This window comes from Plutella xylostella, chromosome 7 (genome assembly GCF_932276165.1).
Source record: "Plutella xylostella chromosome 7, ilPluXylo3.1, whole genome shotgun sequence".
Taxonomy (NCBI): Eukaryota; Metazoa; Arthropoda; class Insecta; order Lepidoptera; family Plutellidae; genus Plutella; species Plutella xylostella.
This window is the reverse complement of record NC_063987.1, coordinates 2,786,489-2,799,042: the sequence shown is the minus strand read 5'-3', so window position 1 is coordinate 2,799,042 and position 12,554 is coordinate 2,786,489. Positions and strand designations below refer to the sequence as shown.

The 12,554-nt window shown below is 37.0% G+C and overlaps 8 non-coding genes across 8 annotated transcripts; 6 read left to right on the top strand and 2 right to left on the bottom strand.

Annotated features, from left to right (window-relative positions):
• Positions 1–1,328: 1,328 nt before the first annotated feature.
• Positions 1,329–1,400, top strand: Trnaa-ugc. Its single transcript has one exon. It is a non-coding gene; the product is annotated as a tRNA-Ala (tRNA).
• A 2,253-nt stretch (positions 1,401–3,653) lies between these two features.
• On the top strand, positions 3,654–3,725 carry Trnaa-ugc. The gene has a single exon. It is a non-coding gene; the product is annotated as a tRNA-Ala (tRNA).
• Positions 3,726–4,503: 778 nt separating this feature from the next.
• Trnaa-ugc lies at positions 4,504–4,575 on the bottom strand. The gene has a single exon. It is a non-coding gene; the product is annotated as a tRNA-Ala (tRNA).
• A 174-nt stretch (positions 4,576–4,749) lies between these two features.
• On the top strand, positions 4,750–4,821 carry Trnaa-ugc. The gene has a single exon. It is a non-coding gene; the product is annotated as a tRNA-Ala (tRNA).
• Positions 4,822–6,066: 1,245 nt separating this feature from the next.
• Trnaa-ugc lies at positions 6,067–6,138 on the bottom strand. The gene has a single exon. It is a non-coding gene; the product is annotated as a tRNA-Ala (tRNA).
• Positions 6,139–6,280: 142 nt separating this feature from the next.
• Positions 6,281–6,352, top strand: Trnaa-ugc. Its single transcript has one exon. It is a non-coding gene; the product is annotated as a tRNA-Ala (tRNA).
• Positions 6,353–6,687: 335 nt separating this feature from the next.
• On the top strand, positions 6,688–6,759 carry Trnaa-ugc. Its single transcript has one exon. It is a non-coding gene; the product is annotated as a tRNA-Ala (tRNA).
• Positions 6,760–10,184: 3,425 nt separating this feature from the next.
• Positions 10,185–10,256, top strand: Trnaa-ugc. Its single transcript has one exon. It is a non-coding gene; the product is annotated as a tRNA-Ala (tRNA).
• The last annotated feature ends 2,298 nt before the right edge of the window (positions 10,257–12,554 follow it).

Here is a 12,554-nt window from a genome sequence, read left to right as displayed (position 1 = left end):
CATTATCATCAAAATGATCATCAGGAAAAGTTGGTCGAAATACGCCCTTTATAGGTACCTAGCCATTTAACTTCACCCACCTAAAAAAAGGTTTAAAATTACCAATAAACTTTTTAGTTGGTATATAAGTAAGTAAGTACTTATACATATATCCTTTTGGGTCTGCAATATTGAAGTGCTTTTTGGATAATTTCATGGCTTTTACTTGCGTAAATTAAGTACTTAGTATTTAAAAAAATATATAGTACAGCTAAAATGTTCAAATTTAAAGAAAAAGATTAAATATTATTAGGGCAGCTCCCGGCGCGGCAAGAAATCATTATTGAGGCGGAATCCATACAAATAATTGGCCCGTAAACATGTCACTGCGGCGTCTCTGTCATGTATATTATTCTAGGGTTGCCAATACTTACTTTCCAATAAAAAATATTTCAGACAGGTGGCTATGGCTGGATTACTAAGATTAAGGTATAACAATGTAGATTGATAAAAAAAACAGCCCCAACTTCTCTAAGAAAGACTTTCAGTGTCCTGTATTTTTGGTTAAGAAATATAAATAATGATACTCAGGAACCCAAAAAATATATACTATGTAATTGGCGACCGAATGGCGTAGTGGTTAGTGACCCTGACTACTGAGCCGAAGGTCCCGGGTTCGATTCCCGGCTGGGGCAGATATTTGTTTAAACACAGATATTTGTTCTCGGGTCTTGGATGTGCCCGTAAAATGGCAATAGGCCCGCCCCCTATTACATTGGGACTAACAGAACACTCTGGCGAAAAGTGGGTGCAGCAATGCACCTCTGCCTACCCCGCAAGGGAGTACATTAGTACAAGGCGTGAGTGTGTGTGTGTGTGTGTGGTAAGTACAGGAGGCGTTCAAAGTCGTCAATAGGCTATGTACATCATGTCTTTAATGTTATTTAGTGATAGGTAAACACTCCAGTTAAACTACTATAGTTTCAGGTTGAGTAAATTCGTTCTTTCAACATTCGTCATACTATTGTTTAATCAGCCGTTACATATTACGTTTTATAGGTTACTAGCTGTTCCCGCGCGCTTCGCTTCGCCTTAAAAAGTTTTCCCGTGGGAATTCCGGGATAAAAAGTAGCCTATGTTCTTTCCCAGCGTCTTAACCGTATGTATACCAAATTTCATTCAAATCCGTTCAGTAGTTTTGGCGTGAAAGAGTAACAGACAGACAGACAGACTGACACAGTTACTTTCGCATTTATAATATTAGTTAGGATGTAAGGTCGATTAAATACATAAATACAAATGGCCTATTTTCATGAGTGCAGATCTAGTTCTAGGACTGTAAAGTATCAGGGGATGTAGCTCAGTGGTAGAGCGTTCGCTTTGCATGTGAAAGGCCCCGGGTTCAATCCCCGGCATCTCCAACTTTTTTCAGTCACAGAACTAAGTTTTTCTAACTCTTCACTATAATTATTAAGATGGTATTTAGCTAAATTAGTAAGTGTACAGCGGTAGTATATTATGTTATGCTATGTATATCTGACGTACTTTTTTAAAATATTCATTATGATTCTTTCATGAATTCATCATCAACAGTTCCCCGATACTCCAAAGCGCTCAATAAAACATTTCATTTTCGAACGCAACTTTTTAAATTTCGAACGAAACTTTTGTTTGTGGTTGAATTTTACTTTCCAGCCAGCCCTGGCGGCGGCTGGATCTGTCAATGTCGTGGATCGATAGAGCTTGGAAGCGATTTTTTCGTCGCGGATCATGATCGACGCGCACCCGTCCGCCGCGAGACTGAAAGCTGTGGACTCTTTGGACCAATGACTTTGACGGTCCTCGGAATAAGGAGTTTTGAACATTTTTCCTCTTTAACGTTCTACTCCTTGGAGCGCTGATTTTGATGTTCCTTGGAGTAAGGAGTTTTGAACGGGTTCCGCTCATCTGGCATAATCTTTATTGACCAAAACTCATTTCGCATAACTCGTATGATCTAAACTTTTTTGGCCGAACCATCACTTTGCCAAGACTTATGTGGCATAAGGCTCGTTTCGTCTAAAACTCTTTAGGCACAATCTTTAAACACCTAAGTTTCGTTTGCTCAAATTTATGTTCGTCTATACCTATGTATAATCTTGTTTCTCCTAATGTTATCTTAATAAATAATATAGTAAGTAAGTAGTAAATGTACAAATTGTGGTATTTTTCTCCTTCATCCCGAAAATCACGATATTGTATGATCAAAAAATCGAAAGTTAACGACCAATATAATTATTACAAACCCCATGAGATCGAAACCTAAAAATAGGTGCGACGACGAGCAAAGCGAGGAGGAGCGTGTTAGGTGTACATGTTCATCAAAACCAAAGCGGAGCGCAGCGAAGCGGAGCGGAGCGTTTTCCAAACAGCGGAAACAATACAAGGCACCAGTTTGCGCTATGTAGGGAGACTAGGGAGACGCTCCGTCAAAGTTAAAGCCAAACGAATATTATTACTTTGTATAAACCTATGCCATAGCATTATTAGGCTATTCAAGATTTGGCCATACCATTATTAGGCTAAACAATGTTATGCGAAATAACTTTTTACTAAACGAGATTTATGCCATACGATTTTCGGCGTAACGAGACTTTGACCAAACGTTACTATGCAATACGAGATTAGGCAAAAAAATCTTATGCCAAAAAAGGTAGAACCCTACAAATATTGATCGAAACTTTGAAAGGGGTTCCGCTCATCTGGCATAATCTTTATTGACCAAAACTCATTTCGCATAACTCGTATGGTCTAAACTTTTTTGGCCGAACCATCACTTTGCCAAGACTTATGTGGCATAAGGCTCGTTTCGTCTAAAACTCTTTAGGCACAATCTTTAAACACCTAAGTTTCGTTTGCTCAAATTTATGTTCGTCTATACCTATGTATAATCTTGTTTCTCCTAATGTTATCTTAATAAATAATATATTAAGTATGTAGTAAATGTAAAAATTGTGGTATTTTTCTCCTACATCCCGAAAATCACGATATTGTATGATCAAAAAATCGAAAGTTAACGACCAATATAATTATTACAAACCCCATGAGATCGAAACCAAAAAATAGGTGCGACGACGAGCAAAGCGAGGAGGAGCGTGTTAGGTGCACATGTTCATCAAAACCAAAGCGGAGCGCAGCGAAGCGGAGCGGAGCGTTTTCCAAACAGCGGAAACAATACAAGGCACCAGTTTGCGCTATGTAGGGAGACGCTCCGTAAAAGTTAAAGCCAAACGAATATCATTACTTTGTATAAACCTATGCCATAGCATTATTAGGCTATTCAAGATTTGGCCATACCATTATTAGGCTAAACAATGTTATGCGAAATAACTTTTTACTAAACGAGATTTATGCCATACGATTTTCGGCGTAACGAGACTTTGACCAAACGTTACTATGCAATACGAGATTAGGCAAATAAATCTTATGCCAAAAAAGGTAGAACCCTTTGAAAGGCACCGACATAACTGCAGTTAAATTAGTTTTCAACGATGTTTGTTTGGTTAGTTAGTGGTATTTTGCTGTATAAAATAAAGTAAGTTTTGTTTATCCAATTGCATTTAAATTGCCAATAAAACCAAGCTAACTAATGAAAAAAACGAGCCAGTAACAATTTTCACAATACGCTATCAATAGGGGATGTAGCTCAGTGGTAGAGCGTTCGCTTTGCATGTGAAAGGCCCCGGGTTCAATCCCCGGCATCTCCATCTTTTTGAAGCCAGCTTATAAAAGCCTTAAATGGTTAAGGAAGGGTTTAATAACCAGATAACTGTCTAAAATTTGCTGCTTTATTTTTTTTCATAATGGCAAAGTAGGACAGCGAAAGTGGTGTATCTGTCTATACAGATCGCTGAAAAAGTGGTAAATTAAATTCAATGGTGTCAATCCGATGGTCTGACGGGTCGAAGGCCAATCTGCCTGCGCCCGCGCAACGTCACTTGTTATGTCATGCGTTTTGTAAAGTATTATAGTGGGGCTCACACCTATAGTCGTGAGTTCGATTCCCGACGCGGGCTAGTCTATGGTCATTGTTTGTTTTGCTTTAAAGTTTCTCAGCGCTGTTAGTTTTTATGTTTGGAATGTGCCATCTGGACAAAACTTTCGATATTAAATCTGGATTCACAAATATTTTTCTAGTGTTGGCCTAAGTCTTTCCCTATTAGTCTAAAAGCTTCGGTCCAAGCCCTGAGGGCAAGCAACGCTACGTATTACAAGTAGGTGCTTATTATTTCCATGATTCTTACTTCTGAAGTTTTGCATTAACTCCATCCATAAAATAGAATAGAACCTATAGTTATGGATGGTACGTGTAGCATAAATAGGTATTGTATCCTGAAATGCTGCAAAGGTGATGCAAAGCTAGAGCTAAAAACTAGAGATAAAAATAGAGTTGCAATAATTCAACTTGATCCAGAATACTGAAGTAAGCGGTAGGTTACTCACTTATAACTTGGGCTCTGAGTATATAAATAACTAAAAATAAATTGGAGATGCCGGGGATCGAACCCGGGGCCTTTCACATGCAAAGCGAACGCTCTACCACTGAGCTACATCCCCTGTTGATAAATTAGCTTAGAAATTAAAAATTAACCAATATAGTTTTCTCATAAGTACCACGAGTAGGTACTTATGAGAAAACTATATTGGTTAATTTTTAATTTCTACGACTAATTATGTTTGTTCAGTTTGCATTTAAAAATGCATTTCTATTTTAATGCACATTGAATATCAGGGGATGTAGCTCAGTGGTAGAGCGTTCGCTTTGCATGTGAAAGGCCCCGGGTTCGATCCCCGGCATCTCCAACTTTTTGGAGCCAGCGTAAAAAAGTGGTGAAGCGTCTAGGAAGGGTTTCATAACCAGCATAACTGTCAAAAATTTGCTGCTTCATTTCCTTCCATAATGGTATAGCAAGACAGAGTGACTTTGGTGTATCTGTCTATACAAGTATACAGCCCCCGTATTATGTAACTCCGAGTGGGGTTGGTTGGTATAAAATGGCTGTCAACTTAGAGCATTATTAATTAATAACTTTTTACTGACTTATCTGATTTCACAAACGTTTATGTTGAATGTAAGGATATATTGGTAGGCTTCTTGCATATTTCTTTCACTAAGATTTTTGGTGTTTTCGGTTAATAAGTCTCTAAGTTGATGCCAATTATCACCGGTTGCTAACTCTCAAAAAGTTACAAAATACGGGGGCAGATCGCTGAAAAAGTGGTTTATTCATCCGAAAGGGGAGGTGAATCGACGGTCTAGTCTGAGGGATCTAGAGGGATAAGTCTAAACAAATTTAGTTCCACGACTTTAAAAAAAATATCGTCGTAAAAAGTCATGTGACCAACAAAGTTTCGATGGGGAAGCAAAATATGTTTTCGAGAAATTCCAAAAGTGGTAGAATTTCTAAGTTGTTCAGAATGACCCAGAGTCACCTCAGTTTGGCTTTGTATACTACCTTTGTGACACTCTGTATAGATGGACAAACTTAGGCATTTCTCATTAAATTATTAACAGAAAGGTGTGTTACAGAATCATCCTACTAATCCTACTATCCTACTTCCTACTAATATTATAAAGGTGAAAGTTTCTGAGTATGTGTGTGTGTGTGTGTGTGTGTGTGTGTTTGTTACTTCTTCACATAAAAAGGCTGAACCGATTTTATTGAAATTTGGTATATAGCTGACACCCTGGATTAAAACATAGGCTACTTTTTATTGCGGTATTCGCATGGGAAAACTTATTAAGGCGAAGCGAAGCTCGCGGGAACATCTTGTTCTCTATAATTATTTTCCTAAAGAAGCCAACTTGGGCTGTTCACTTTAAAATGTGTTTATATAGCAAATTCATTTATGATGTGAACTACTTTCCTTTCCCCTGAAAACAGTTTTTACTGATAAAATTGCTTTTTTTCCCTGTATGAACTTCGTTTGTATAAGTATGTTGATGATAGCTCGGTATTTAAAAAATACGTAAATAACACCACATAAAAACTGCCTAACGTTGTATTTTGGAGTAGTCAATAAACTGAAAATGAGGGGCCAAAAAGTTGGAGATGCCGGGGATTGAACCCGGGACCTTTCACATGCAAAGCGAACGCTCTACCACTGAGCTACATCCCCTGATATTGAATGAGCATTGAACTAGAACTGCATTTTTAAATGCAACCTGAACAAACATAATAATTAATAATAAGTCATTAGAAAAATATTATCTTGATCCTATACTTAATTTAATTTAAATTTCTAAGTTAATTCATCATCAGGGGATGTAGCTCAGTGGTAGAGCGTTCGCTTTGCATGTGAAAGGCCCCGGGTTCAATCCCCGGCATCTCCATTTTATTGTTAGTTATTATACCTACTCAGAGCCCAAGTCACGAGTGAGCAATCTAGCGCTTGCCTCAGTATTCTGGAGTTGATTTTTTGCACTTCTATTTTTATCGATATAATAATATTAATAACTCACACCTAGCTTTTCAGCTCAGCACGAGCTTTGCTAATAGTACTAAGAGGAGGCTTTATTGCTTATAGCAATCCCTAACAGACAACCTTTCGATAGACAAAGGTGACTTTAAGTATTTAATCTCGAAAGTTTGTCCAGGTGGCACATTCCAAACATAAAAACTAACAGTCCTACAATTTAATTTAAATTTCTAAGCGAAATCATCATCAGGGGATGTAGCTCAGTGGTAGAGCGTTCGCTTTGCATGTGAAAGGCCCCGGGTTCAATCCCCGGCATCTCCAACTTTTTGGCCCCTCATTTTCAGTTTATTGAAAACTATTTGAAGTTTCAAAATACAACGTTTTGCAGTTTTTATATGGTGTTATTTACGAAGGACTCTATACTGACGAAAAACGTACTACGAGATAGCGTCGTGGCTCGCGCAATAGCAGAGCTCTGAAACTTACCCTCAAATTCATAGAGCGTATTGTAAATGACAATGGGCGTTTTGGGACCTATGTCCAATAAAGATGAGACATACATCATTGGATAGCTCTTTTCAAGTGAGCAAAAAAATATTATGACGACAAATCCGTATAAGTTGTCCATTTTGAAATATATTCGTCAGAATAAGGAAGTATTTTTCTATGGAATTGCACTCTCTCTCCTGGTGACAGTTAGGGCGTAATACACGTAAACACGTATTATTAAAATGAGAGAAATTACTTTTAACTGGTTTTATTGACTGAGATAATAAACACATATAATATTATAATGAATGATGATCATTTTGTTATAAAAATTAATAATGAATGTGAAAAAATAACAAAAAAAAAAAATACAGAAATAAAATATAAAAACTTTCAAGGTACAATTATTCTAATTGGACAGTAGATCAGGACTGGCGCTTTCGTTATTCATATTCTGCAAAAAAATACCTTTTCAACGACGTATCACTCATTTCTATTAGATGGTCCCAGCTTCCATACATTGGTGCCCATCATCATTTACAACAAGGTTAAAATTGACTTTGAATCACACGAGTTTCGACTCTTCACGTCAATAAAAAAGGTTGAAATTCGTATATCACAACGTCAATTATCCTCCTGACCCCGAGAGGTATAAATGTATACATTGTTAATAAATTTTTAAAAAATAAAAAAAAAATACTACTGAACTGTTTTGTCACTTTGTCAATGAACAAATTGTTTAAGGGATAGGTACTTTATAAAACTTTAAAGGAATAACAGGGATACTCCATAAAACTTTTAATATACCTAGGTATTTTTAAACTATATATTATATTTTTTTTCAATGTCCTACTCATAGCACGCCAGGTGTCAGGAGGTTATAAACCTATTTTAAAGTGTCAAAAAGCTCTATGAATTTGGGGGTTAGTTTTTCATCGTATATAGGTTCCCTGATTACACCTAATGAGTAGAGTGGCCGAGACAGTATCCTCGGCCAAGCAATCGGTCAATTGCGGGCCTTTCTTTGGCCGAGGATCGGTCGAGGATACTGACTGTCTCGCCACTCTACTCGGTAGGTATAAGAAGAGTAAAAACCGAATCACACACTGTTTAGTGCGAGTGTTCAGTAGTCATACATTGCTGAGTATAATGTATGGCAGATTTAAAAGTTTTTCAAATACTATACAACAAGGCCAGCAATGTACGATGTAAGTCTACTAAACACTCGCACTAAACAGTGTGTGTATCGGCCTTAATAGACGACCGATTGGAGCAGTGGTTAGTGACCCTAACTACTGAGCTGAAGGTCCCGGGTTCGATTCCCGGCTGGGGCAGATATTTGTTTAAACACAGATAATTGCACTCGGGTCTTGGGTGTTGATATTTATATTTAGTATCTATCTATCTATGTATTTGTGTAGATATATCAGCTGTCTGACACCCATAACACAGGTCCTGCCTAGCTTGGGGTCGGATGGCCGTGTGTGAGATGTCCCCACATATTTATATTTATATTTATTTATAATATAGAGAAACCCCCCCAGTGTTTAGGCGGCGAGTGACCCAGTTGGTACGCGAGGCACGTCCCACTGGGATCGATACGGTTTGCCTCGCGACTGTAGGTACCTACCACCAGCTCTGTGAGTGTAAGTTTCGGTAATTTGGGCTAACTGAGCCTCTAGTACGGGTTTTTCAATTTAAGAAAACGAAAAAAGTTTAGGTTTTCTTCTGTCATCTGCATATATACATTATGTGTCTAAAGTTTCATGATAGTTTTCACTAGAGGAGCCACTTTGTATGCGAGAAAATGTTAACTTATAATATGGCCAACAAAACATACTAAACGCTGTCAATTTTTTATTCAAGCATTCATTAAAAAATATACCAATATTGTAAATTGGACTTTAAACACGGGAAAATTACATACTGCGCTACCACAAAAAACTTTAAACACTATTTAACAAGTGTTTAAAACGAAATTTGACAGATTTTGTAGGCGTTTGACAGCGCTAAACAACTGTTAAATACTGTCTAAGTTTTTGTGGTAAGGCCCCTATTGTCGAGCTTTCCTGGTAAACACTACCTACATGTAAACACATCAAATTGACATCTATAAAATTTTGCACTTTGTATACGATTTTGCACCCTGTGAACTGTGCAGTCTGCGACCACTAATATGAATGGCCATTCTTTTCACCACGGGGACAAGCGTTAGTCTATGTAGGTCTAGTGTTCACCACCGTCACATAATTCATATTTCCGACAACGACAGTATCTTAGATTTCTATCACACAGATAACTTATCCAGTCATGGTGCAAGTGCAACAGGCACTAAGCAGAAAATAATTATCTTCAACATCCAATCCTCTAACGTAGAAACGTAGTGCAAAAGAACAATTATTTTATGAGAATCGCCCCTTCCGGTTCGTACCCGTATCACGTACGCTACGATCGATACGATACCGGTACCGTACCGGAATTATACCGGTTTAACTAATAACGTTATTGTGGCATAATGCAGAGTTTCTGAATAGCTGAAGCTACGGAGTTTTAGGTCCGTTAAGGTTTTGTTCTTTGGATAAATTGTACGACTGTTCTGGACAACTATGGTCTAATTATGGTTATTGAATGTAAGAAATTCCTGAGTTACTTGTGTTATCAGTCGTAAGTGCATTATAAGGATGGTGCTAAGCAGGCGGTTGAATAAGATACGAGTTAGGTTTAGACCAAGGAACATAATACTTGTGTACAAATAAAGAATGTTCTATCTATCTATCTACTTCTCTAACGAGGAGGTTTAGACCATAGTAGGTCTAGGTTTAGACCGCGGACTCTAGTATGACTTAGGGCTCTGACGTTCATTGGTGCATAAAGAAATACACAGCACAACATAATATTATGGTCAAAAGTATCTAATTAAAATTGGCAGTTATTATATTTTGTGGCATTAAAGTGTCAGTAGTCACAATTTATTAAATTAGTGCATAGTATTATGCAATGAGTATGAATCACCCGAGTCCGCGTTGTTCTATAGTATTATGTATTGATACTATAAACTAACAAGTGTACCAGCTAATCCAACAAAGTATTTGAGTAAGTACATAATTTACGAACCTATTTAATAAACAACAAGATCTTCTTTGATCTCTGAAATTTATATCTTTTATTTATTCAGATGTGCGTTTTTACTGCACTTTAGTAGTTAGATAATTAATTTTATTCGATGCATATTAAATTTACTTCAGTTTATACCAGCTGGGGATGTAGCTCAGTGGTAGAGCGTTCGCTTTGCATGTGAAAGGCCCCGGGTTCGATCCCCGGCATCTCCAATTTTTGTACCAAGTACCTAGTGGATCATTGTTCAGAATGACCTTTGACCCATTAAATACATCAAAATCAAAATATGTTTTCCACTAATGATTAAAATTGAAAAAGTACATTTATTTGTCTTATAAACAGGCCTAAAATAAAGATTTATTATAATTTAAAAAGTAGTTAAAAAGTCATGACTAAGTAAAAAGTCCATATCGGGTCAAGCCCACCTTATTGAAGTAACGCCAGACTTACTGCCGTCAAGCAGTCTCTTCCAAACAACCTTCACGCGCTCAGCTACCTCCATCGATTGCGCGTAGAACGAAGCTCGCATACCAATGACTAGTTAGCAAGGATCTTTCGAGGAAAATATAGAGCTTATTGTTAACAAAATAGAGGATATTTTTATACAGCAGGGGTAAAGGGTGTGTAGAGTTTAACCTTGTAAGTTATTTTTATAAATATGCTACGTATTTAGGTCATGGAAGGTAAGTTTTGAAACAAAATAAGCATATTAAGATTAAAGAAAATTAAAGACAGAGATAAGTATTGAGGTTAACATTATACATACTAAATTGGATTAATTCTGAATAGAAAAATATTCCTACTTTATAAGTACGTTAAAGCACTACTCAAAATAATGTTATTGAAAGAAAAACTAGAATAACAAATTATTTTCACTAATAAATGAACGAAGTATAATACGCCTACGCCGCCGCCGCGTAGCGCTACGCCGCTACGAGACTATAAAAACAGGTAAACTCTAAAAGCACCTAGCGTTATTAAACCAATTTATTACTATCTGGCCTAGAATTCACACCTTGTCACTTCACCACGCCCATCTAGCCAATGGGGCGCGCCCAACGCCTACCGCGCGTGATCAACGACCAATCAGCGCGCCGTGTTCTGGCACTCGAGACGGTGATATCGCGGTATACCTATCACGCTCGGTCTCTTAAGGTCAGAACGAGAGCTTACACAAATAGATCGGAATTTAATTTCTTATGACTGCTGCGAGTTTGAGTTTGCTTTTAGATGTGGTTTTAGTGAATTTCATGCTTTAAACAGGTTTTTTAATCAGTAAGTGTTGTGTTTTTGTATCCGTTAGGTACTTACGCGTTTATTTTCTGATTTCATTGACATTAATATTTTTGTTTGAAAAGGCCTAAATACCTACTATAGAGGGAAGGGGAAACGGTATGTTTCAAATTATTGAATTTTATTTCAGTAAGTATTTTAAAACGAATTTTCAAGAATTTTGAAATTCTGATTTCAGTTTCGGGCTTAGATATAACATGCTGCACATGGTCGTTTCGGCTTAGTTTACCTTTTTGCATCACCCTGTATAACTTGACCCTTAAGTTAAATGATAAGTAGAAAGGTATGATAGTTCCAGCTTATTAGTTAAACTTAAGCACCATACATACTTAGTTATTGAAATAAACTACTCATTTAAGTATTTACGACACTTTTTAGAAATTAATCCGTAAAATAGTTTTTATGCTACGAAACAGTCATTGAAACAGACTAGGAACCTCCTTATTAAAAAAAAACTAAGTACTTACCTACTTATAGCTTTTTTGCATGGGAATGTAAACTGCATTTTTTCATAGGTACTTGGCAAGACACACTAGATTTTATGCCATGTATGAAAAAATGCATTATAGAGCTATTTATCGTATGAGTGCACATGTAGGAAAGGGGGTCTTTTTGTATGATTGTAGAGATAATTATGAAAAAGGGTGTTTTTGCATGATTGTCAATGATAAGCTGATGAAGCATTCGCGTGCCAAGTCAATGATGATGAAGACATCATTAACACTTTGGAAACTATATAAGAAGTCACGCTTAGGAGGCATTAAGCAGCCATTTTAATTTGTGTTTACTTATCTCCTAATGGGATTTCTGGAATTAACCAACGTAGCAAGATGATTACCAACAACACAGTAAGAAATTAGCAAATAGCGAACATTTTTTTTCTCTTTTTGGTTTTCTGGTTGACAAAGATGTTAAATATTATTATAACCACTGAGTACATTATAAACCACATACATTTAATATATCGTCTCTACATACTAGTAGATATTACGTGTAGTCTGGGAAACTACAAAAGCCGGCATAAATTATAAATTAAAGTAGGTATGTACGACAAGAAATGAATGGATCTGAGTCATCAAACACCGTTAGATGTCACTATACCCATGATGCGAACCAATTTGCGACAATTATTACCGTATACTGAGACATCCATTGCTATCTGGCCCCTGATTCGTACGGTTACACTACGAGATGGCAGGCCAGGGTTTTTTGGTTAC